We start from the raw sequence: 22608 nt of genomic DNA, 5'->3' as shown, positions 1-22608 counted from the left end.
GAGCTAGCGTTTTGTCCGAAGATAATCTTCGTGGTCACATGGCCAGTGCGACTAGACACGGAACGCCGTTTACCTTCCCACCGTGGTGGTACCTACTTTATCTACTCACATTTTTGCATGCTTTCGAACCGCTAGTTTGGCAGGAGCTGGGACAGGCGACCGGAGCTCCCTCCGTCGCATGGATTCGATCTTAGGACTGCAGATCTTCTGACCTTGCAGCACAGAGGCTTCTGCGGTTTAACCCGCTGAGGCTTTAGTAGTAGAATGAATAAAAGGTTTCATTACTTACAATGGAACAGATCAAACAGCAAGCTAAAAACACGACTGCCTTCAATGACAGACCTCAACAGACTCTGGAGTGGGGCAGAGGGGTGGGGCGCTCTTTGAATTCAGAGGAACTAGGGAGCGTTTGGTCAGCTGGATAGATTGAGAGTTACCCCAGTCCGGAGAGGTCCCTCCCAGCCACACCTCTTCCAGGCAGCATGCGAGGTTGCAAAAACTCCAACACATCCAACCCTAGCCACTGCTTTGGGTACGGAACCAGGGCGTGCAGCAAAACGGCACCTCTTGATTCTGCAAAGCAACAGAATACCCAACACACACACATACACATACCCCTCAGCCTTGCATTTCCCCCATTCGCTATCTAAGGGGAACCTTCTCCTATGGGAACCCAGCCCCACTGCAACAAGCTGACGGCGTCCTGCAAACCGCCTTCCATAGCACTGCCATAAATAATTAAAGCAGAACTATACATGTCAAAATAAATTAGAACACGGCCTCATGCTGCGCCGGATCATTGATTCCCACCAACCCTTCAGCCACTTCTCCCTTTTTTCTCCCTTTTACGAATTTGTCTGCTAACTGGGAAGAATCTGCAGTTTTGCAAGGGTACAGATCGGGTCGGGCACCATATATATCCCATTTTGCTTATGGGATAGCTTCCCTGCTAACAACACATATCTTCAGTGCATGCATGTTCCCAAGTCGCATGTGTTTCATCTGTCCCTATTTACCTAGGACAACCTCTCTTGACGCGATGCCTCTTCCTACAGCCGATCCCTTCTCTGATTCCTGGAAAGAGACGCTAACAAGGCCTTCTAAAATATACTTCATGGTGTGCGTGTATATATTGAAGCCGGAGATCCTGTCGCTCCCCAGATGTTGTTGAACTCTAGCCAACGGTCGTAGATGAAGCTCAGCAACATCTGGCAGGCCACAGGTTCCCTCGGGGTTTAACACTGAAATCTGTCACATTTCAGACTTCTCTCCCACATCTTCAGAAGTTGAAGGTCATGTCTGAGTAGGAGTGGATGCCTCTTAAGACTCATATACTTGTACACGCCTTTGCATGAGCAGAAAAATACTCAGAGTGGTCATTGGGAGACACCAGTTACTAAATAGGTTCTCAGTTTTCAGTTAAGGCTAGGTTGGCCCCATCTTTGCTGTTGTTCTACAAGCAAGCAAAAACTTTTCTCTTCAGGCAAACTTTTCCTTCATGACTGGAGGTCTGAGAGGGGTTTTTAAAAGGAGCGTTATGCTCTGTTATTTTAAATGTGTTTCAATATTGATCTTAATTACCATTTTAATATAAGGTAAAGGTAAAGGCATTTAGTCCAGTTGTGTCCGACTCGAGGGCGCGGTGCTCATCCCCGTTTCCAAGCCATAGAGCCAACATTTGTCTGAAGACAGTTTCTGTGGTCATGTGGCTAGCGCGACTAGACATGGAACGCCGTTACCTTCCCACTGAGGTGATATCTATTTATCTACTCACATTTACATGCTTTCGAACGGCTAGGTTGGCAGGAGCTGGGACAAGCGACGGGAGCTCACTCCATCGTGTGAATTTGATGCCTATTTATCTACTAGATAGACGGGGTATAAATACAATAAATAAATAAATAAATAAATAAATAAAAATACTTGCATTTTTACATGCTTTCAAATGGCTCGGTTGGCAGGAGCTCGAACAAGCAACGGGAGCTCACTCCATCGCATGGATTTGATCTTACGACTGCTGGTCTTCGAACCCTGCAGCACAGAGGCTTCTGCAGTTTAACCCGCAGCGCCACCACATACCTATCTATTTTAATATAGTACTTCTTTAATTCTTATTTTTACAAATATTTGTATACTTACTGTTTCAACTTTTAAATACTTTTTTAGTGATGTTAAGACACCTTGGGCCCTTTTGGGGAGAAAGGCAGCACAGAAATATTTTAAATAAATAAATATTTAATTAAATTAGTCCTGCTCACCCTCTGGATTCTTCAGCATTGCATCCAGGATTTTTGACATCCAGGCATCAGAACGGCAGGGGGAACGATCCGCTAAAATCGGGTAAACACTCATATCGAACATAACTAGCACAAGGATCTCTCAACAAGAATTTAAGACAGGTAAAATTTCTTTCCAATTGTGGGCTTGAAGAATGTAAAAGTGTCATCTCACTATTTTGGCATAGAAGATGGACAAGATTCCCATCATTTACCTGATTTCTCTGGTCTTCAGAGATAATATAAGAAGAATGAGCTATAGTTTTCACTTCATTCATGCTTGACTTTTAAAGAATTCAATGGGAGTGGATGGGTCAGAATAGCTGACAGAAACCATAAAAGATTTGTGGATCCTTACTTTAAAAAAAAACCTAATAAGATACAATATACAAAGCCATAAAACAGTTACAAACCACAACCTATCTAGTAAGCACATCAAAAGGTGTTACTAGTTAATGTAACACATCTTTCCATAAAATAGCATGATGGTCTGGGGAGTTGCTAGGAAAATCAGTATGATTATATTACAATACCGAATAAAAGGAAGCCAGGGTTTATAAAACAAGTCTATCCTGGAATTCTGGTACCTCAGTTGTGAGTCCAGCACTGGGATTCGTGATTTTATTCTTCGATCCCAATGCACTGTTACATCATAAAGAGCTAATTACTTTTTTGTGTGTGTAGCAACTAGACAAATAATTGTTCAACGTGAGAGGGCAGCTGTAGAAATTCCAGTGAATGCTTGTGAATCTAGGGTATGAAAATTAGCTTCGATCCTTACTTTGGTTAAATCCATATGGGTAACAAACGGCCTATGAACTGCACGTTTTCCACACTCTACTCCTGTGGCACATCAGGAAAAATCCATGTTCATTGGGAATAGGCCCCTTGTTTTAAAGTGTAAATGGATTTTTAAAAATCCTTCACTGCTATTGTGCCTCTGAAGTATAAAGGCAATGGGAGTGAGGTGGAAGGGGGCTCATTGGCTCGTGGGTCTAACAAAATTGCCCGCCACTGTATTAAATTCAGGCTTTTAATAATGTGTTGCTTCAATACAAGTTTGGCTACTGCAGAAGAAAGGGAGAAAATAGCAGCCAACAACGCATGAGAGACGGAGTGGGAAAATCTTGTAACTGCCTTATGACAGGTCATAATCTACCCTTTTGCCAGGGAAAACTATTTCATTGTCTCGCGTAGAGTTATTTCCTCTAGAAGCATATCTCCTGGGTCCCACGGAGAAGACTTCCAAATTCCTCCTATCTGATCCTTCCAGCTGGAAATATCAGGGATTGAACTTGGGAAGATTCTGCACTCAGTGATTGTTGATTTTAAAACTGTATACTCTCCTCGCCCTCTGAGAGGGCTCTGCTCAGTCCAGATGTTATTTTGCCTACCAGGGTGACACAATACTGTTCTCCCACCAAAATTCAAAACAACAATACATGTTCAGATAAACAGCCATCTAGAAGAGGTTGTGGATCTGCCAGATTGCCAGGAATATCACAGAGCTCTGCCCACACTGAGGCAATAGGTATAAATTTGGAAATGCAGAGCTGGAAGGGACCTTGTAGGTCCCTGAGTCCTGACCCTGTCAAGGAGGTACAGTGGGGAACCGAACTCTCAACCTCTGCTCTCGTGTGTATCAACTTTCTGCCATGGCACTGCAGCACTGTGCATGACTATGCAGACTTAGTAAAGTCTTGCTGGGATTCTGCAGCTCATGGGGTGTCTCCAAATTGCACCACTGATTAAAAACACATTCCATCTCTTGGTTGGCGGAGGTTCTGTTTTTTTGTGTTCTTCTACACAAGGTAGAAGAACACCCATTAAGAAGGATGACCGCCGAAGAATTGATGCCTTTGAATTGTGGTGCTGGAGGAGGCTCTTGAGAATCCCCTGGACTGCAAGGAGAACAAACCTATCCGTTCTGAAGGAAATCAACCCTGAGTGCTCACTGGAAGGACAGATCCTGAAGCTGAGGCTCCAAGACTTTGGTCATCATGAGAAGAGAAGACTCCCTGGAAAAGCCCCTGATGTTAGGAAAGTGTGAAGGCAAGAGGAGAAGGGGACGAAAGAGGACGAGATGGCTGGACAGTGTCATCGAAGCGACCAACATGAATTTGACCCAACTCCAGGAGGCAGTGGAAGACAGGAGGGCCTGGCGTGCTCTGGTCCATAGGGTCATGAAGAGTCAGACATGACTTAACGACTAAACAACAACAACAACACACAAGGCAACCTGCGTCCGTGGAGATGATTATTGACTACAACTTCCATTATCCCTGCCAAGCACAGCCAATGGTGAGGGATGACAACCTTTGCATCTCAACAACATGGGGAATGCCGCACATTGCTCGCCTCTTCTCTCTCGTCAAGGAATCCGAAAAAAGAAAATTAGCGCAGCTAATAATTTATTTATTTATTTATTTTATATCCCGCCTATCTGGTCGGTTAAGACCACTCTAGGCGGCTGGAATAACACAGGAAAGCAAAGCAAATGAAAACCACTTCTACCTCCGGGCTTCTTTCTCCAGTTTCTGAAAGGGACAGCTTAGTTATCGAGCTGCAGAGGTTGAGAGTTCGATTCCCTGCAATGTCTCCTTGACAGGAACTGTAGCTGGACTTAATGATTCATAGGGTTCCTTCCAGCTCCGTAGTTCTAAATTGATGATTAAGATTACACTTCACATTTCTTTTCTCCACCTTCCTAGTGGGCTTCCAAAGGACATTATGTCCTTTGGAAGCCCACTAGGAAGTTACTGCACTTTGTGTCCCCTCTTCTGTTCCATACAACTAAATGCTTGCTTATTCTCCTTTGTAAAGGTTTGTTTATGGCAACACAACATGAAAAGCTTCTGAAAGCTCCTTGCTCACCTTATCGACAAAAAAAAAAGATCACAAATCTAGGGCTTACTTGACCCATTTAGGATGTGGGTGGTTGTCAGAATGCCACAGGCTATAGAGAGATGAAAAGGAAATATTGTATTTTCGGAAAAGTATAGCGTGTGATTCTGAATGAGGAACTGCCCTGGGGGGGTCGTACAATAGAGAGAGGACCTGAACAAAGCCAACATAAAAACAAAACACGCAGCGCTCCTTCCAATAAAAACGACAAACAACCAATGTGTTCCTGAAGCCCAGAGAGAAAGGAAACCTGGTAGCTTCTAGAAGGCTTTTCACAGCAAATGATATGAAACTGTCTCTGGAAAAAGTCTAACGAGAACAGTCACTCCAGGGGCACGCATACCTCCGATAACCTATCACGGACTCCTCTCGAAAGATGTCAAAAACATGGTGACAATATGCTGATGCCATTTGCTTCGGTTTGTAGGAAGGTAGCCGTGTTTCATATATCCAAATTGAAAGAAAAGATGGGGGGGGGTGATGCCTTAAAGAGTAAAACATTCGTTTCGGTGCAAGCTTTCCCTGTATCTGAGGAAGGGCACGGTTGCCCACGGAAGCTCACAATGAAACTTGAAGGTACCCCTGCATTTTTGTTTTTCGTACACGTCCTGTGTGATCTTATAATCATTCAGGCTAATTCTTTCAAATATAAACCATTAGCTACTTCTAATTTTCTCGCCTGAACGGTACTCAGTGATGACTTGTGACCAAGATGGGGGGAGCCACCCCCCCAAAAAATGTTTGGACAGAGGCACCACCCAGACCTGTACCGCGAGCTACCCATAATACTGTAGTTTCTATGGACGGAAAAGAGCAGATACGGATTAAATGGTTTTCAATGCATTCCTATGGGAAATGCAGATTCAACATAAGAACTTTTCAACTTGAGAACCACCTTCCAATACGGATTAAGTTCTTAAGTAGAGACTCCACTGTAATACTGACAGGTTGAGAACAAATAAATTGTGCAGCCTGGCAGAGAAGGGGAAATAACTTATTTCCCTTTTTGAAAGGAAAGGAAAGGACCCTATTTGAGATCATTTATTTATTTGTTTAAAATTATTTTTATCCTGCCTTGCTTCCTAGGAAAGGACCCAAAGCAGCTTACATCATTAAAAGACAGTGCTGTATGTAAAACGAACAACAGTATGTACGTACGCAGAGGAACGGTTTCAAGCTGCTCCGTGAATGCTGAAGAACACAGATTATATTGAGCGCTGTTTCCATAGCTCATGGTCTACACTGCATGATTTCTGGCTTCCTGTAGCGGTCCGTTCTGGTAGCGTCGTATTTAGAAATACATCTTTCTAGGATTTTTCTTTTAATATTTTCAGACGGTGGATAAATATCAGTGGATACTGATCGCACAGATATGGGGGGGGGTGTCCTACCGTATGCAATTACTAAAAAGATCAAATAAATGCCACACTAAAAGACAGTAAACAAAAGCAACACCAAAAAACACTTTCAAAGCAGTAAGTTACAACACTCAATTTAAAAAATCTCTCTCAGGCAGACAGTCACTAAAGGAAACCGGGTCTGAAGAGAAAGGTCTTTCTTTACTTCTGGAAAGTCAGACAGTGCTATACTGGTGGAGAGCAGTGGTAGAGTGGTAAATTTGGAATAACGGATGCTCATCATGAGAGTCCCCCTAGCATGTCCAATCCTCAAGAGTCGAAAAACGCAATTAGCAGGATCAGTTCAGGTCTACAAGTAGGGTAATGTTGGTAAAGATAATCGCTCTTCCTTGTCCACTGAAGACCAAGCTATTCTCAAACCCTTTGCATTACAACAGTGATAGTCTGTCACAACATGCCGTATATACAATTCCTAGAAAACTGGATTTCCCTCCCAGCAACTATGAGGACTTGTAGCTAGGTTCAGAGTAAGCAGTGAAGGCTGGGGGTGATGGCAGATGACTGATAGCCCTCACCATATGGCACATTCCAGGCTTCAGTCCTATAAGCTTTGGCTCTCCTGCACCATTGGTGGTTGATGGCATCATTGCTGGTGTCAGAAATCCTCAGGAAATGGTTGTTAGAAGTCTGCCAGGCAACAGAAGGAAAGTAAGGAAAGAGGTAAAGGTTCCCCTTGACTATTAGTCCAGCCGTGTCCGACTCTAGGGCGCGGTGCTCATCCCCGTTTCCAAGCCATAGAGCCAGCGTTTGTCCGAAGATAGTCTCCGTGGTCACGTGGCCCGCACAACTAGACACAGAACACCGTGACCTTCCCACCGAGGTGGTCCCTATTTATCGACTCACATTATTACATGCTTTCGAACCGCTAGGTTGGGAGGAGCTGGGACAAGCGATGGGGGCTCCCTCCTCCGTGTGGATTCGATCTTACGACTGCTGGTCTTCTGACCTTGCAGCACAAAGGCTTCTGCGGTTTAACTCGCAGCGCCCCCACATCAAGGAGAGAAGGCATTCCCTAATCTAGAAGTACAGTAGCTACCGAAAAGGCCCTCTTCTGCATCTTTACCAAACATACTTGTGAGGGAGGCATGCAGGAGAGGAAGACCTCTGCATTCTACATACACTATTGCCAGGAACACATTCAAGAACACAACTAGCATTTCCTTAATGAGCAAGAGTTATGCCATCAAGACTAGCAAGCAACGTCTCTTCTGCAAGCATAAATCAGTACCTGGATTCTGGTCATGTTTAGGCATCCTTCAGTCTCGAGAGACTACGGTAAAGTGCTCTGTATGGAGGACTTGGAACAGCGTCTACTGTGGCTGAGGAGGGCAATTCGAGAGTGACAATCTCTTCCACACTGAAGACAAATGCAATCTGTCCCCTGTCCAGCTCCCTGGTTTTGCTGGTTTCGGGACTGCCTCTTTGCCTCAGCCTGCTGGACAAGGGCCTCTTCAAATTGGGAGAGACCGTGATGCAACGCCTGGGGATCGTCCAGGACCGAGCACAGCAGATGGACTGCTGGGTGCAGCACTACTCTGAGCTATATTCCACAGAGAATGTAGAAACCAAAGAAGCATTAAATAACATTGAGTGCCTCCCTGTCTTGGAAGAGTTGGACAGCAAACCAACCTTAGCAGAAATAAAAGCAGCCTTGGATTCCCTCGCCTCCAGATTCTGGTCACCACATTGTTAATTCCACTGTGGACATCTGGTGCAACAGAAATCCATGTAGCCTGAACTTAACCGTGTTTATTCAAAAGGATCTCATTTGTAACTCATTGTTATGCACAAGTAAGCGGGCATGACACTGCACCTGTTAACACCGAAACTGCATACAAGGCTATCGTGCTCCAAATCTGACAGATGACCCTTCTAGCTCATTTGTCTAACTAACAGCATCTCTTCAGGAGTTCAGCTAGAAATATTTCCCAGCGCCTGTTACATTAAATCCTTTAGCTGGCCATCGTGGAAGTTGATTCTACTCAGAGTGTTGTAGTGGATAGAGTGACAGACTAGGACTCCGGAGAACACAGTTCAATTCCCTGCTCAGCCATCGAAAGTCACTTGGCGAGTGGAACAGGTAAAACCACTCCTTAAATACAATAGAGTGGTGCCTCGCTTAACGATTTTAATTGGTTCCAAAAAAATCGCTATGTGAAAACATCGTTAAGCGAAACACCATTTCCCATAGAGATGCATTGAAAACCGGATAATCCGTTCCAATTGGAAGGGATTACCATCCTTAAGCGAAAATCCCCATAGGAAAAAACGTTAAGCGAAACCCATTGAAATGCATTGAAGCCTATTTCAATGGGGGAAAAATTCACAAAAAATTCAAAAAGACTCAGAACAAAGCCAAATTAAGTTAATGAAGGTTATATTAGGTGCACTAACGATTCCAAGCATTTAAAACATTTTAAAAACATTTTAGAATATTTTAAAAATAGCAAAAACGGGGCTGTAAAAAAAACGTTAAGCGAAACAAGGGGACCTAAAACTGTCATCGTTAAGTGAAGCATGGTCCTGAAATCGTTAAGCAAAAATCGCCCATAGGGAAAATCGTTAAGTGAAGCACAAGATCGCTCCGAAAAAGCCATTGTTAAGTGAATTTTTCGTTGTACGAAGCAATCGTTAAGCGAGGCACCACTGTACTTACCTTGAAAACCCTATCAGCTTCGCTATAAGTCAGTTTTGACTTGACAGCACGTAACAACAACAATCGCGGGAACTGAATGCATGGCAACTTCTATGCAAAGCATGTGATCTACCACAGAGCTAGGTCATTATTTCTCTCCTGGAAGGCTTCCAGAAACAGGATGTGTGATGTTCTGAAATATCATTCTTTGGAGCATCCCAGCAGGCAGTTTTGCATGAGAGACAGAAGGTCCGTTTTTGTATAATCAAGCACATGACTCCAAAATGATGAAAATCTAACCCTTTTAGTGAAGAACGCATTTCGCTGCACAGTTCACACCTTTGCACAATTCCTGCCACATTTGGCAACCTCGATTCTCAACATCTGGGTTTGTACGAATGCGCATCTGCCAAGAGACAAACATCACATGGCCTGCACATAGTTCTTAGTTCTCTAAATTCTCTTGCTGATTTTCCTGGAACATTTTATCACATTTCTCTACCTACCTGAGAAAATTTGGGTGTCTGTAGGAAATTTTACATCCCACAAGAGAAGCCAATGCAGATGGGTTCACTCTCCATCAAGGTAAATCAGGCAAGTGATTGAAGTAAAACTGATTTCAGTCATGATTTAAAACATCACTCCAAAATGCTCAATTTAGTTCTGCGCATTTTTCACAAGGAACAGTACATTCTTATTTGCTTGATGCATCTTTTTCACAGTAAATATTTTCATGGCTTCCATACTCAGATGGACTTCGCCTCTAAAAAAACTTCTTCATTCATTGACACCTTCAGTGTTTGAACATGTTCTTTTTTTCGAGAGAGAGATAAATGCTTGATTGTGTGCACAAAGTTATTAGGCAATGACAGATAGGACTGCCACTCAAAAGGAATCAACATCACTTCCTCAAAAGGAATCAACATCACTTCCTCAAAAGGAATCAACATCACAAGCAAGCAAGCAAGCAAGCAAGCAAGCAAGCAAGCAAGCAAGCAAGCAACCAACCAACCAACCAACCAACCAACCAACCAACCAACCAACCAACCAACCAATAACTGCAATCCTGAGCTTTGAAGAATTTCCAACAATGGTCAGAATTCTACTGGAATTTATGTATGTTCTGCATATATTGTTGCAGGTAATTGTGCAGATGTGGTGGTGCTGTGTGTTAAACCCCAGAAGCCTCTGTCCTGCAAGGTCGGAAGACCAGCCATCTTAAGATCGAATCCATGCGACGGAGTGAGCTCCCGTCACTTGTCCCAGCTCCTGCCAACCTAGCAGTCTGAAAGCATACAAAAATGCAAGTCGATAAATAGGTACCACCTCGGTGGCAAGGTCACGGCGTTCCGTGTCTAGTCATCCTGGCCACATGACCACAGAAACTGTCTTCGGACAAAAACGCTGGCTCTATGGCTTGGAAACGGGGATGAGCACCTCGCCCTAGAGTTGGACTTGACTGGACTAAATGCCAAGGGGAACCTTTACCTTACCTAATTGTGCAGATGTGACCAAGCATGTCTCGGTCACAGACTTCAGTGATTCCCAACCTTGGGTCCCCATGATGTTCTTGGACCAAAACTCTCAGAAATCCTGCCCAGCACAGCTAGTGATGAAGGTTTGTGGGAGTTTTAATTTTCTGGGGACCCAAGGTCGGAAACCACTGATGTACCTGACTATGCAGCAGGTATTCTCCCAGTATCTCCTCAGTTAGCAAGAATTAGACATGACAAGTTGCATAGACTTTATATAAACACCAACAGGATACCCGTCATAACACTGTGTGGACAGAAGGAGAGGGTTTGCTCAGTCAGCATTGGAAAATAGGCCTGAGACCAGCTTTACTACTTTTCATTTCCTTATATTGCTGTAAACAAGTATGTATCTTTGGAAACATCAACCTCATTTAAGACCTCATCTGCTAAGAGTATTGGAGAAAGATTAACCTAAACAATCCATGGAAAAATCTGTGGGATCTCAAACTTATCAATCCTAAAATTGATTATTTCTTTTAAATATTTATTATTTATTTCTTTTAAATACTTAATATCCCACCTTTCTCCTCAAGAGGACCCAAGGCGACTTACAGTACGAACACAAACAATATAAAAATTGGAAGGGAAGTGGACAAACAAGCAAACAACAAAGCAAAACGAAAGCAAAAGCAAAGCAAAGCAAAAAGGAGTCCACCTCTTAGGCAGACAGGCACTGAGAAAAAGTGTCCTTGAAGAAAAATTTCTTTGCCTGCATCAAGAAGGACTGCAAAGAGGGGACCGGCCTGATCTCTCAGGTTGGACTGTATTTACATTACATGAATGCATTGATTCAGAATATAATATCAGAATGTATAATCCCTATTCTATAATGAGATATTTGCGTTTATGACCAGTATGAAAGTCTTCATGGAAGCACATCAGAGGTTAAAGTGGGCAGGGGCTAAGTATGGGAGCTGGGAAACCACCAAATGGTAATACTGTGGAGAAGTGGGTGTGTGACCTATAGGGCTGGATTTGTCCTCCCCCAGATCTGAGATTCTTCACTGCTACCCTACTTGAACTTTTTGAGCTCAGACACCAAGAAGCCCTTTGTTGTTTAGTCATTAAGTTGTGTCCGACTCTTCATGACCCCATGCACCAGGCCCTCCTGTCTTCCGCTACCTCCCGGAGTTGGGTCAAATTCATGTTGGTCCCCTAGATGACCCTGTCCAGCCATCTCGTCCTCTGTCATCCCCTTCTGCTCCTGCCTTCACACTTTCCCAACATCAGGGTCTTTTCCAGGGAGTCTTCTCTTCTCATGAGATGGACAAAGTATTGGAGCCTCAGCTTCAGGATCTGTCCTTCCAATGATCACTCAGGGTTGATTTCCTTCAGAATGGATAGGTTTGTTCTCTTTGCAGTGCAGGGGCCTATCAAGAGTCTCATCCAGCACCAAGAAGCCCTACCTCAGTGAAAAAGTAGATATTTGGAGGTTAATGGTGTCAAATTACAAGAAAATAGATTTTGACTAAACATTAGGAAGAATTTCCTAATGGACTGCTTGATGGTTGACTGGGTTGTCTTGGAAGGTGTTGGTCTATCTTTCATTAGTGGTTTATAAACATAAGTTAGATGACTATATGTTCGGAATGCTTTAGTTGTGGATTCCTTTCTTCAGTGACCCCTGTAATCCCTTCCAGCTGTGCGTTCCCATATTTCTGTGATCTCCTTGCAACCTGCAGTTGTACAGGAATGTTGTATGCAAGCCAGAATATACTCTCAAGTCACACAAGATCAGAATGCTCACAGGAAGTGGTAACTCCATGACAGAATTCTTTCATAAAGAGGTTGACGTGAAGAGGTTTTTACAGAAAGCAGGAAGTTTGAAAGCACAGATCTAAGGGATATATAAAAAACTAACAACAGATGAGGTGAAAAGATCTGTAAGGACGTAGAACCTCTGAAGTTATGACAAACTTCTATTCCCAAGGGTATTTTCTTCCAAATTTCTTCTTTACCTTCAAAAACATTCTTCCACGCCATTTTCACAAGTCCTTTGTGTGTTAGCTTTGTCTCAACCCACTGGGGAAAGTAGAAGATCAAACAGGAAAGTGATGGGTTTGATTTTGCACGAAAGCACTGCCTGTGGATTTGGGAGATGTTATGAAGTTCTCAAGAGTGAAAGCCTGGGACGACAGAATGTGTCACCAAATTTCTGTTATAAAATACAAGTGACAGCAGTCACACGTAAGCCCATCTAGAGAGAGATGAAAGTTTCACTTTGAAGTTGAAGGAAATCTATGGGGGGTTTGTGGAGATGGCAGAGATACTCAACAGAAAGTTCATGGGAGGAATGTTTGGTCTTGTTCTTTCAGCTAATTTGTAACAAGGGGATAAAGCCATGTTTCATGGGATTTCAAGATGGAAGCAAGAAAGGTCTTGTGTATCTCCCAAAGAAGCAGTGGGCAGATGCCCTCAACTCTCTGTCAAATGGACAGCAAAACTAGACTCCTAGTTGATCTAAGAGCAAAGCCACCTCATCAGGTGAAATTGTGAAATGCGACCGTATTTTTCCATGTATAAGACTATACTTTTGTCTAAAATCTTTAGACTAAAAATTGTGGGTCATCTTATACACGGAAGTAAGCTGAGGAAAGAACACAAACAAGTGGAGGGGAAAGCAGGGATCAAAGCAATCCTGCAGTGCTTTGATCCCTTTCCCCCTACACTTGCTAAGCCTAACTTAGATTTCTTAATTTTGGATTAGAAAAGTGGGGGGGGGGGCATCTTATACATGGAGGCGTCTTATACACAGAAAAATACGGGACTTTGTCTGGGCTGCCTTCCATTCAATGACAGAGAGAGAATAAAATAGTTGAATGCTTCTTCCATACCAATATCCTCCAGAAAGAAAGTATCGACCATATAACACAGTGGTCCCCAACCGTGGGCCTCCATAGGTTCTTGGACTTCAACTCCCAGAAATCCTGGCCAGCAGAGGTGGTGGTGAAGGTTTCTGGGAGTTGAAGTCCAAGAACATCTGGAGGCCCAAGACTGGGGACCACTGATATAACAGACTCTTCATGGTTGTGTTGTTGAGATGACAACACTTATCTCAAGCTGCTTTGAATGCTAGCAAGTAAAGGTTAATCAATGAGTGGCTACAGAGCTAGAAGCTGGGTTCAGTTCCTCACTGGGGGTCCCAGAAGAGCCAGCCTGTGTAGCCCTGGGCAAACTGCACTATCCTAGTGAACTTCCAGAAAAAGGGATTGGTAAACCCCATCGGAGTATTCTATATATATCTAGAAGGCCCTGGAAGGAGTGGCCACAAGTCTGAACTGACTTGACAGCATGTAATTATTATCATCATTTGACAACATTGTTAATTTTAATATTTAATTAGTTTCCCAATGAATAATTTTATTATTTAATTTGTTTCTCAGTTATTATTTATGGATGTGAAAGCTGGAAAGCAAAGAAAGCTGGCAGCAATTCATTCAAAACATAGTGTCGGATGAGAGTTTTACTGATATCTTAAACTCTCAGAAAGATGAATAAGTATGTGCTAGATCCTTAGGCTGTGTAGTCAATGTTGAAGAAACATGGGAATTGTAGTCCAATGGTATCTCGAGGACCATATTTTGTTTACCCCAGTTTAAATGATCTTGGGCAGAATTGTGATAAAATGAGTGTGGCTTAAAAGGCTTCCTAATTACACAGCAGATAAATGTTCAGGGACCCTCAAAGCAGATTGGCTTCAAGTGTCCCTCAGTAGACCTCCCACTATTTGGTTAGCTTACCTCAACTGGCACTTACTGTCTCAATCATTCACTCAGAGACACTGGAAATGAACAGGAATAAGATGTTCCTTTTACTTACAGTTCTTCATAGATAAAAACAAACATCATATTGTGGAAAAATATTAACTGGTTACATAAACTAAGTGGAACTGGCAACTAGCTGCATGACTAACTGGTTACATTGCTGACGAAATGCTTAGTCTTCAGACTCCATTGCTCTGACAGAACATTCCTGACTGGGAAAAGTATCTGAGGTAGAGAAGGAGCTACTGGCGGCTACTTGACTGATTGCCTTCAACTCCAGTCCTGTAAGGTTTCTCCCAGCCAAAATCTCTCAAAGGCATCAAATGTAGGTTGCAGTATTTCCAACAGATTAATCATCTCATTGTCCAGAGAAGGAACTTCCAGGTTTCAAAGGATCTGTTCAAAGCTCATAAATGTTACTTCTTTGGATTAGCAACTCCCAGAAATCTCCTGGTCAGTTGAGCAGCTCAGGATTTATCTTTTCCCCACTTCTCATTACCATGTGTAAATAAAAAGGATTTGTTCTGATAAACAGCCTTCAGATTCAAAACCGATTTAGTATTAAAACAACTGAACAAGACTAGAGAATGGTTGTTGTGGGTTTTTTGGGCTCTTTGGCCGTGTTCTGAAGGTTGTTATTTCTAATGTTTCGCCAGTCTCTGTGGCCGGCATCTTCAGAGGACAGCAAAGAGCCCGAAAAACCCACAACAACCATTAGATCCCGGCCGTGAAAGCCTTCGTGAATATATTAAGACTAGAGAAGTTGCTAAGGAATGAGAGCTGTCGGCTACGTGACAGAAGGAAATGCCTTTCTTGCCTTCGCTCTGCTTGTTAGACAAACCAAACAACTGCCTCCCCAAAAAACTTGCAAAGCAAACACAGATGCACAAAATAACAACGTGGTGCAGAGTTCTATGTGATTAACAAGAAAGAAGTAAGTGCTGCAGTTCTACAGGATTTGATAATTGAATCCTCCAAGGATAATGACATTGACCTTCCCATTTGGAAATAAACTAGGCACCCAGCGTACAAGTGCTGCTCGCATTAATTCTAATTGCCCATCCATGGCTACACTGCACAACACGACTGGGAGGACAAGGAAGAGGTAAATAATGATTACCATTAGCCTGTTTTACTAACAACATCAACAAAGCGCAGAGTATTTACGACAACAAGTTTCTGGACCATGCAGCATCCAGATTTTCGACAGCTGGATGCTATCGCTCCGCTACACAGATTTTCCCCTCTACATGCCAAAACCCACATAGCAAAGGACATAAAATCTGCTTTGTTGATTCAATCCAAAATCCCGGTAGTCTAAATTGCTCCTTTCAGCACAACCCAGCCTCTGGGATAGCACAAGTCATGCGGAGCTTGAAAAGTTACTTTTTTTCCCCGACTCCCAAGTTCTCTCAGCCCTGGAGCTCTGCTGACTGGGGTTATCTTTCCCATTTTGTACACTCGGGTGGAACAACTATTCACTTTCCATTGTGTTTCCATTACTTTCACTCCCATTTGTTCATTAAGTCCATTCCACTCATTAAGCACAAAAAGTCTCATGGCAATATGAACTTCAAAGAGACATTGTCTACCTCCTGAACCCATCCAGTCAATCCACCTGTGCTAGATACGATCAACCATGATGGGCAACGGTCAAGTATACAGTACATGTAGTGTGATGGAACGATTCAAACATCTTGTCCACCTCATCGGGCCACCGTAACGGAAACCAATACCCTCAAAATTGACTACATAGTAAACTACTGTATATATAATCACTGCAGCCAGAATTCTTTATGCTAAGAATTGGAAGAAATCGGTGATACCGGAACAAGAAGAACTTATTGAGAAGATACGGGAAGTGGCAGAAATGGATGTTTTATCAGAAGTGCTGAAAGACTGTCCAATACAAAAGGCAACTGAACGATGGGATTTATTATATTAATGGCTTGAATCACCAGATAGCATTTGAATAACATAGATTAAAACTAGGATGTAAAAGTAAGTTAGAAACTGGAGGGCAACTATATCGTAGAAAAATGGAAAGTCGAGTTGATGTGGCAATATGCATAGATTGGATGGCAATATATTTTTATGTTCTCCTCCCCCTGCTTTTTTTTCCTTTTCCCTCCTATCCCCCTTACTTTTTGTACCCCTATCTTATCCTAAATTGTTAATTAAAAAGAAAAAAGAAAAAAGAAAGAAAAAAATTGACAGCATAGTGCCCCGGACACTCTCCAACACTGTACAATTTGTAGCACCAGGTTCCAGGCGAATCCTAGTGACTTTCTCCTCAAAGTGCCCAGCGAACCTCTCACAGCTGGTGACTGAGGGTTAGTTCTACTCTTAGCCTTTTTGAGTCCGCTTCCAGCAAGCTCTTAACCACTCGCAATAATCCCGCCGGGCGGCTGGTGGAGGATGAAATAACATAAGCAAAGTCAAATGTTTTTGCCTTCTTATGGGTAGCTTAGTGGACACAATGAGAAGTCCTCACTGGTTCCCAGTCACATTCACTTTCAGACTTGCCCCACCTGCAGGTTAGCCATCATCCAGCTTGTTTTATCACCCATAGATCTTCTCTAAGCCAAAGAGAACTACGGGCTCCACCACACTGGAATGGGTGCTTTCCATCTCATGAATCCACATTGAGATGATGACCTTAACCAAATCAAGAGCCTTGTCAGCTGCAAATTCCCTCAGAGCATTTCGCATGACGGGGTCCAAATTTCAACCTCTAGTATCTCTGGGATTCTTAAAGGTATTGCCTTTTATCTGGACAAGGTAAGAGGAACCCTAAAAATAAGCCTGATTTTGGAATATCTTTTTGGAATATTGGCGCAAGATGATGGCACCCTATGTCCAAGATTATCATGTCAATCCTGTAGAAGCCACATAGGAAGCTGGAGATTCAGCGTCATAGACGTACACTGGTGTATCTAGTCAAAAAGATCAAGCATCAGGCCCAATAAAATACTTCTGCCTAAGACTCTGGAGCGTAACTAGCAATCAAAATACAGTGGTGCCTCACTTAGCGAGGTTAATCTGTTCCGGATTAACCCTCGCCCAGCGAAACATCACTAAGTGAACTTAAAAAGCGCATAGGAACGTATTAAAACTGATTTAATACGTTCCTATGGGCTTAAAACTCACTGTTCTGCGAGGTTCCTCCATTGCGGCGACCATTTTGGATGCCTCGTTAGCGAGGCAAAACAGTGGTCGCCATTTTGTTTTAGCGGCGGCCATTTTGGAACCGCCGATCAGCTGTTCGCTATGCTTTGATCGCATCCGCACGATCATCGCATAGCGAAAAAAGCCCATAGGGGTCATCGCTGAGCGAACGCTCCGGTGATGGCCCACAACCCCTCGCTATGCGGTTTCATCGCATAGCGAGGCGCTCGCTATGCGAGGCACCACTGTATTCAGTAGAGGTGTGTAGTTCGGTGGATTTTTTTTGACTACAATTCCCAGAATGCCCCAGGGCAGAATTCTTAAAGTTGTAGTCCAAAAACTATAAATCCACAGAACCTCTACTATTCAGTATTGGATTACTGAACAATTAGTCTGGTTTAAAGCAGCATTTAAGGAGGACAAGACAAACCGAGATCGTCTTTGATCTCGGAAGGGCACACACCAGTCAAGATTGTCACCGGCTACCTGGCGACCGCATTTGGTTGGAAATCTTGCCTTGTTTCATACTTCTGTGAGAGTCCACTGCCACTAAACATCTTGCTGAAGTGGTGCCCATTCAGGTGCAGGTTACTCTCAAACGTCACATCGACCTGGATCCATCAGCGAGGGTTCCCACAGTTGAAACAAAGGCATCCTTTGTGAAATACGGATTTAGGGTGGGTGATAGGAACGGGTGGGGAAGAATGTCTACCTGGCTCCATTACAGCGGACTCCAAAACAGGAACGACCTTCGGTTCTGCCAACCCTTTCTCCGTGTCATCTGATCTTCCGGTTTTAAAGGCAGCATTCAGAAGCATTCTAAAAGGAACACAAAACAGAAAAACCAGGTCACGCGCATTTGGGTATCAAGAGGGGGAATGATTTCTCTTTCCGAAACACATGCAAAACGAAGAGGTTAATTAGCTACAGAAACCGGTGGGCCACAAGAGCCATTTTCCTGCTAATGAGGGGAAACACAAACATGCCCAGACAGTAGAGTCCGATAGATTTTTTTTTCCGCATTATCGTTCTTTTCCAAAACGAGGTGCACAGAGGGTTGGTAGAAACTGGGGACTGTAGGGCCAAGCAGAGGTTGTGACCTTGCATTTTAAGAAAATAATCATCAGAGGCAGCTGACTTAAAGAGTCAGCCAAAGGCTTCGGCTGTCTGAAGGAACATTCATGTCCCTGAGCAAAAAGCTACAGATTTTCTGTCGGCGACCTCGGAGTGCTTCAGCATTGGTCTTGCCCTTGAATAAGAGACAATGCCACAGTCCTCCCAAGTCAGGATAAATTTCTGTCCCCACACCCTGTAAGAAAACTTTGAAAGCAACGACTGGGCTCTAGCAGGGGAAATAATGAAATAATGTGTTACACCTCTCAGGCGTGTGGCTGCATACTCCGTGCAGCGTCGCTCGTCCTCTGCACGCTCAAGAGTGGGTATTTTCAGCCCCTTTGGTCCCTTTTGGCGGGAAGCCCGCGTGGGGGGGATGGAGTTGTACGCACACGAGAGGGGTGAAGGAAGGTGACACCCATGTCTTTGTTTGGGTTGAAACAGGCTCTCTCTTGACACTGTGTGAGAGACATCTCGCCTCTCCGCATGAGAGCAAGACCACCTGGTTTTCCCTGCATGCTTCCAATAAACTGGACAGGTGACCTCCAGCACCTTTTTGCTGTCCGTGAAGCAACACAAGCACAAATTCCACCCGTTTTGTCTCAAGTCCATGCATCAACGAGGAATTTTCATATGCCACCACAGCACCTCACCTCCTCGTGAGAGCAAGCCAGAGAATGGTTTTCTCACTGTGATTTCTGTGATTCGCACAAACTCTCTGCCCCAAACCGGTTGTGTCCTTTGCCTCTGAGAATAAGGCACATGTGTGTGCCTGCACACACGCTCAGGAACACACACAGCAGTACCATCAGGTCATTTTAAAACATACAACATCTTTTAGAGCTATTAAAAGGTATACTTGCAAAAATGGTATCATTTCTGGGGTGGGCAGAAGGAGAAACTATTCCTGGTTTTATCTTAGCATTCTACTCTAGTACTTTTTCGTGGGGGGTTTATTTTTTTATTTTTTTTGCAGTTTTTCTGGTCATGGGAGCTCCCACCTGCAGTCTGAAGCCAGGCTGTGGAGAGACAAACTCCGGCCTCATTTCGTTCTCAGAACAGGGCCACAAATGTGTGATTTTGCACCGCTGGAAAGGAGGAGAACAAGCCCCAGATCCAGATGGAATACAGACTGTAGAAAGAAAGCACCCCCTGGAAATGTGAAAACGGGAAACAAGGCTTCTGCATCATCTTCGTTAAAGTGTAGGTATTGACTGGAGCACAAGATGCTTGCAGGGGAGAAACAGTATATAAAAGACCCCCCCACCCGTTAGAAATATGGGTATGATTGGGGGCAAGTGGTGTCGGGGGGGGGGAAAGGAAAACCAGGGGCTCACTTTGTCCACCAGTGTAAATTATTTATATTTGAACTCTGAGCCTTCCTCAGGCACAAAAAAAGAAGACTCGCAGCACCGTGCAACATTCTCCTCTCGGATTGGCTGTCCGTATTGAACTGCTCAATTGCCCAGTCCCTGCATAAATAAACGACCCCAGGCGTCTGCCCTTCCTTGGTCTACGGTTTTCGACACTGCGAAACTGTAGAAAAGGGAATCTGTAATGACTGCAGATTGCTGTAGCTGGGATGACTTTATTCAAAGATGAAAGGGACTGAATGGGGTATGAGGGAGGGAAGTAGGAAATGTTTGATTTCTGACCAATCACCATTGCTGATGAGCCTCATGTGGGTGTAAGTGATGGAACAGGGTTTCAGCCAACCTGCCAGATTTAAAGTTTCTGATATCTTAGACTCCAGGGTATGTCGCATACCGTCTATTGCCAACATATCGGTTAATGCATCTCTTGATCATCCTCATAGACTCACAGGGCTGGAAGGGACCCTACAGATCATGGAGCCCAGACCCTATGAAAAAGAGCCACAGTGGGGAATTGAATATCCAAACTTTGGTTTTGCAGCCAGAGAGAAGTCTTCCCCTTAAAATCATTCTCGCTGTGGTACTGATGCATCCATCCGTTAAGGTTCGACAGTACCATTTCACCATTTTAACATTACAGTAGGGCCCTTCTATCTGCTGGATCAGCATCCGTAGATTCGCTTAGCTGCTACCTGAAAACATTAAATAAAAAAACCACAAAAATATCTGTTTCTACATATTTCCACTGTGTATTTAGCAGAACTAGCCACTAAAGGGAACCAGAGACAATGCGATGTACAGTGCGAGCATTTTTCAGCGTTCATGGCGAGGAGGCGCTTGGAACTGATCCCCAATGGATACCACCGTCCTGCTATACTTTTGAAACATTGGTTTTTAAAAAGATCAGTGCAGAAGTAGCAATGTTAATATGAACACTTTAAATCTGTGTTATTTCCGCGCTCCATTCCGACGATGCCTTTAAGAATTCCAGGCCAGAGAAGAAACATTTCTGATGTTCTTATGCGTACCCTTTCTTTGAGCTCTGCACTCATGCAACGGAATACCCAATTAGCACCAGCAGTAGGTAATGGCACACCCGCAGCAACACTGGCTGATTGCGAGCACAGGCACCAGTCCAACGCATGAAGAATCATCCTCTTTCCACATACAGTAAAAACCTTGATTCACTTAGTAACACTGCTGATTCGAAGAAGCGTCAAATAAACACTGCACTTAAAATCTCTCTTCCTTCCCTTCCCCTGTCCTTGTCACTAACTGGGGCTGGGGGGGACCTCAATCGTTGTAGGCTAATGGAATTGTCTAATGCTGAGCAGCTGTACATTTTTAATGCAACATGGGGGGGAAGGGAATTTCAAATAATATATATATGAATAGCTCTACGGAGACAACATATGGTTTTATGTAATCTTGCTATGAATTTTTTAAACCGAGTGTCCTAATTCATGTTGGATTGACAGAACTTTTTTTAAAAAAATCCGTCCTATGTGGTTAGAGTTCTACTTGTGCAACATGTGCAATATTTTATCACTGCAGTGCCTACCAGAAAGAATGAGCCGGTGACGAGAGAGCCTAAGACTGACTCATTCACTAGCCAACGGTCAACAAGAATGCGAGATGCGAACAGCCGATAACGATGCGAGAGGTCATGGAAATCAAATGAAACTTGGTGGGAAAACCCCGTCTGCTTTTGGTTGAAATGCCTACCTGCACGCATGGCGATTCACAAAAACTGAATGCAACCAACCACCCAGGTACGGCAATCAGAGCCTTGTGGTGCAGTATTGCAGTAAAGACTCTGTTCATGACCTGACTTCAATCTTGGGCTCAGGTACCGTGTTTCCCCCAAAATAAGACAGGGTCTTACATTAATTTTTGCTCCCCAAACCCCATTAGGGCTTATTTTCAGGGGATGTTTTATTTTTTTCATGTACAACAATCTACATTTATTCAGATACAGTCATGTCATCTTCTGGTTGCTGCACGAAGGTGGAGGGTGGGGTTTCATTTCACAGGGGTTATTTTTGGGGTAGAGCTTATATGATGAGCATCCTGAAAAATCATATATACTAGGGGTTATTTTCAGGTTAGGTCTTATTTTCGGGGGAAACAGGGTAGCTGGCTCAAGGATAACTCAGCCTTCCATCATTCTGAGGTTGGTAAATTGATCACACACCTTGCAAGCAAAGGGAGATACGTGTAGCCTGTATAATTAAATTGTAAACAGCCCACAGAGTACTTTAAGTGCTATGGAGCGGTATATAAGTAGCATACTTTGCTTTGCTTTCGGACTGATCAAAAACTGGTGAACGTTGCCTACAAAACCTTCACCCCTTCTTGGAAGATAAAGAAGGGGTGGACATTTCGTCAGGTTACTGGCAGACCACTTTCCATGGCTGGCTGG

The 22608-nt window shown here is 43.6% G+C and overlaps 1 long non-coding RNA gene across 2 annotated transcripts in view; it reads right to left on the bottom strand.

Annotated features, from left to right (window-relative positions):
• The window catches only part of LOC144588098 (uncharacterized), a 689650-nt gene that overhangs the window by 35132 nt on the left and 631910 nt on the right, over positions 1-22608 (bottom strand). For both annotated transcript variants that reach the window (XR_013543444.1, XR_013543443.1), the window contains one exon: positions 18413-18519. This is a non-coding gene — a long non-coding RNA (uncharacterized LOC144588098). The remainder of the gene's footprint in view (positions 1-18412; positions 18520-22608) is intronic.

The sequence above is a fragment of the Pogona vitticeps genome, chromosome 3, assembly GCF_051106095.1.
Source record: "Pogona vitticeps strain Pit_001003342236 chromosome 3, PviZW2.1, whole genome shotgun sequence".
Taxonomy (NCBI): Eukaryota; Metazoa; Chordata; class Lepidosauria; order Squamata; family Agamidae; genus Pogona; species Pogona vitticeps.
The sequence above is the reverse complement of the archived record's forward strand: the minus strand, read 5'-3'. Positions and strand labels throughout refer to the sequence as shown.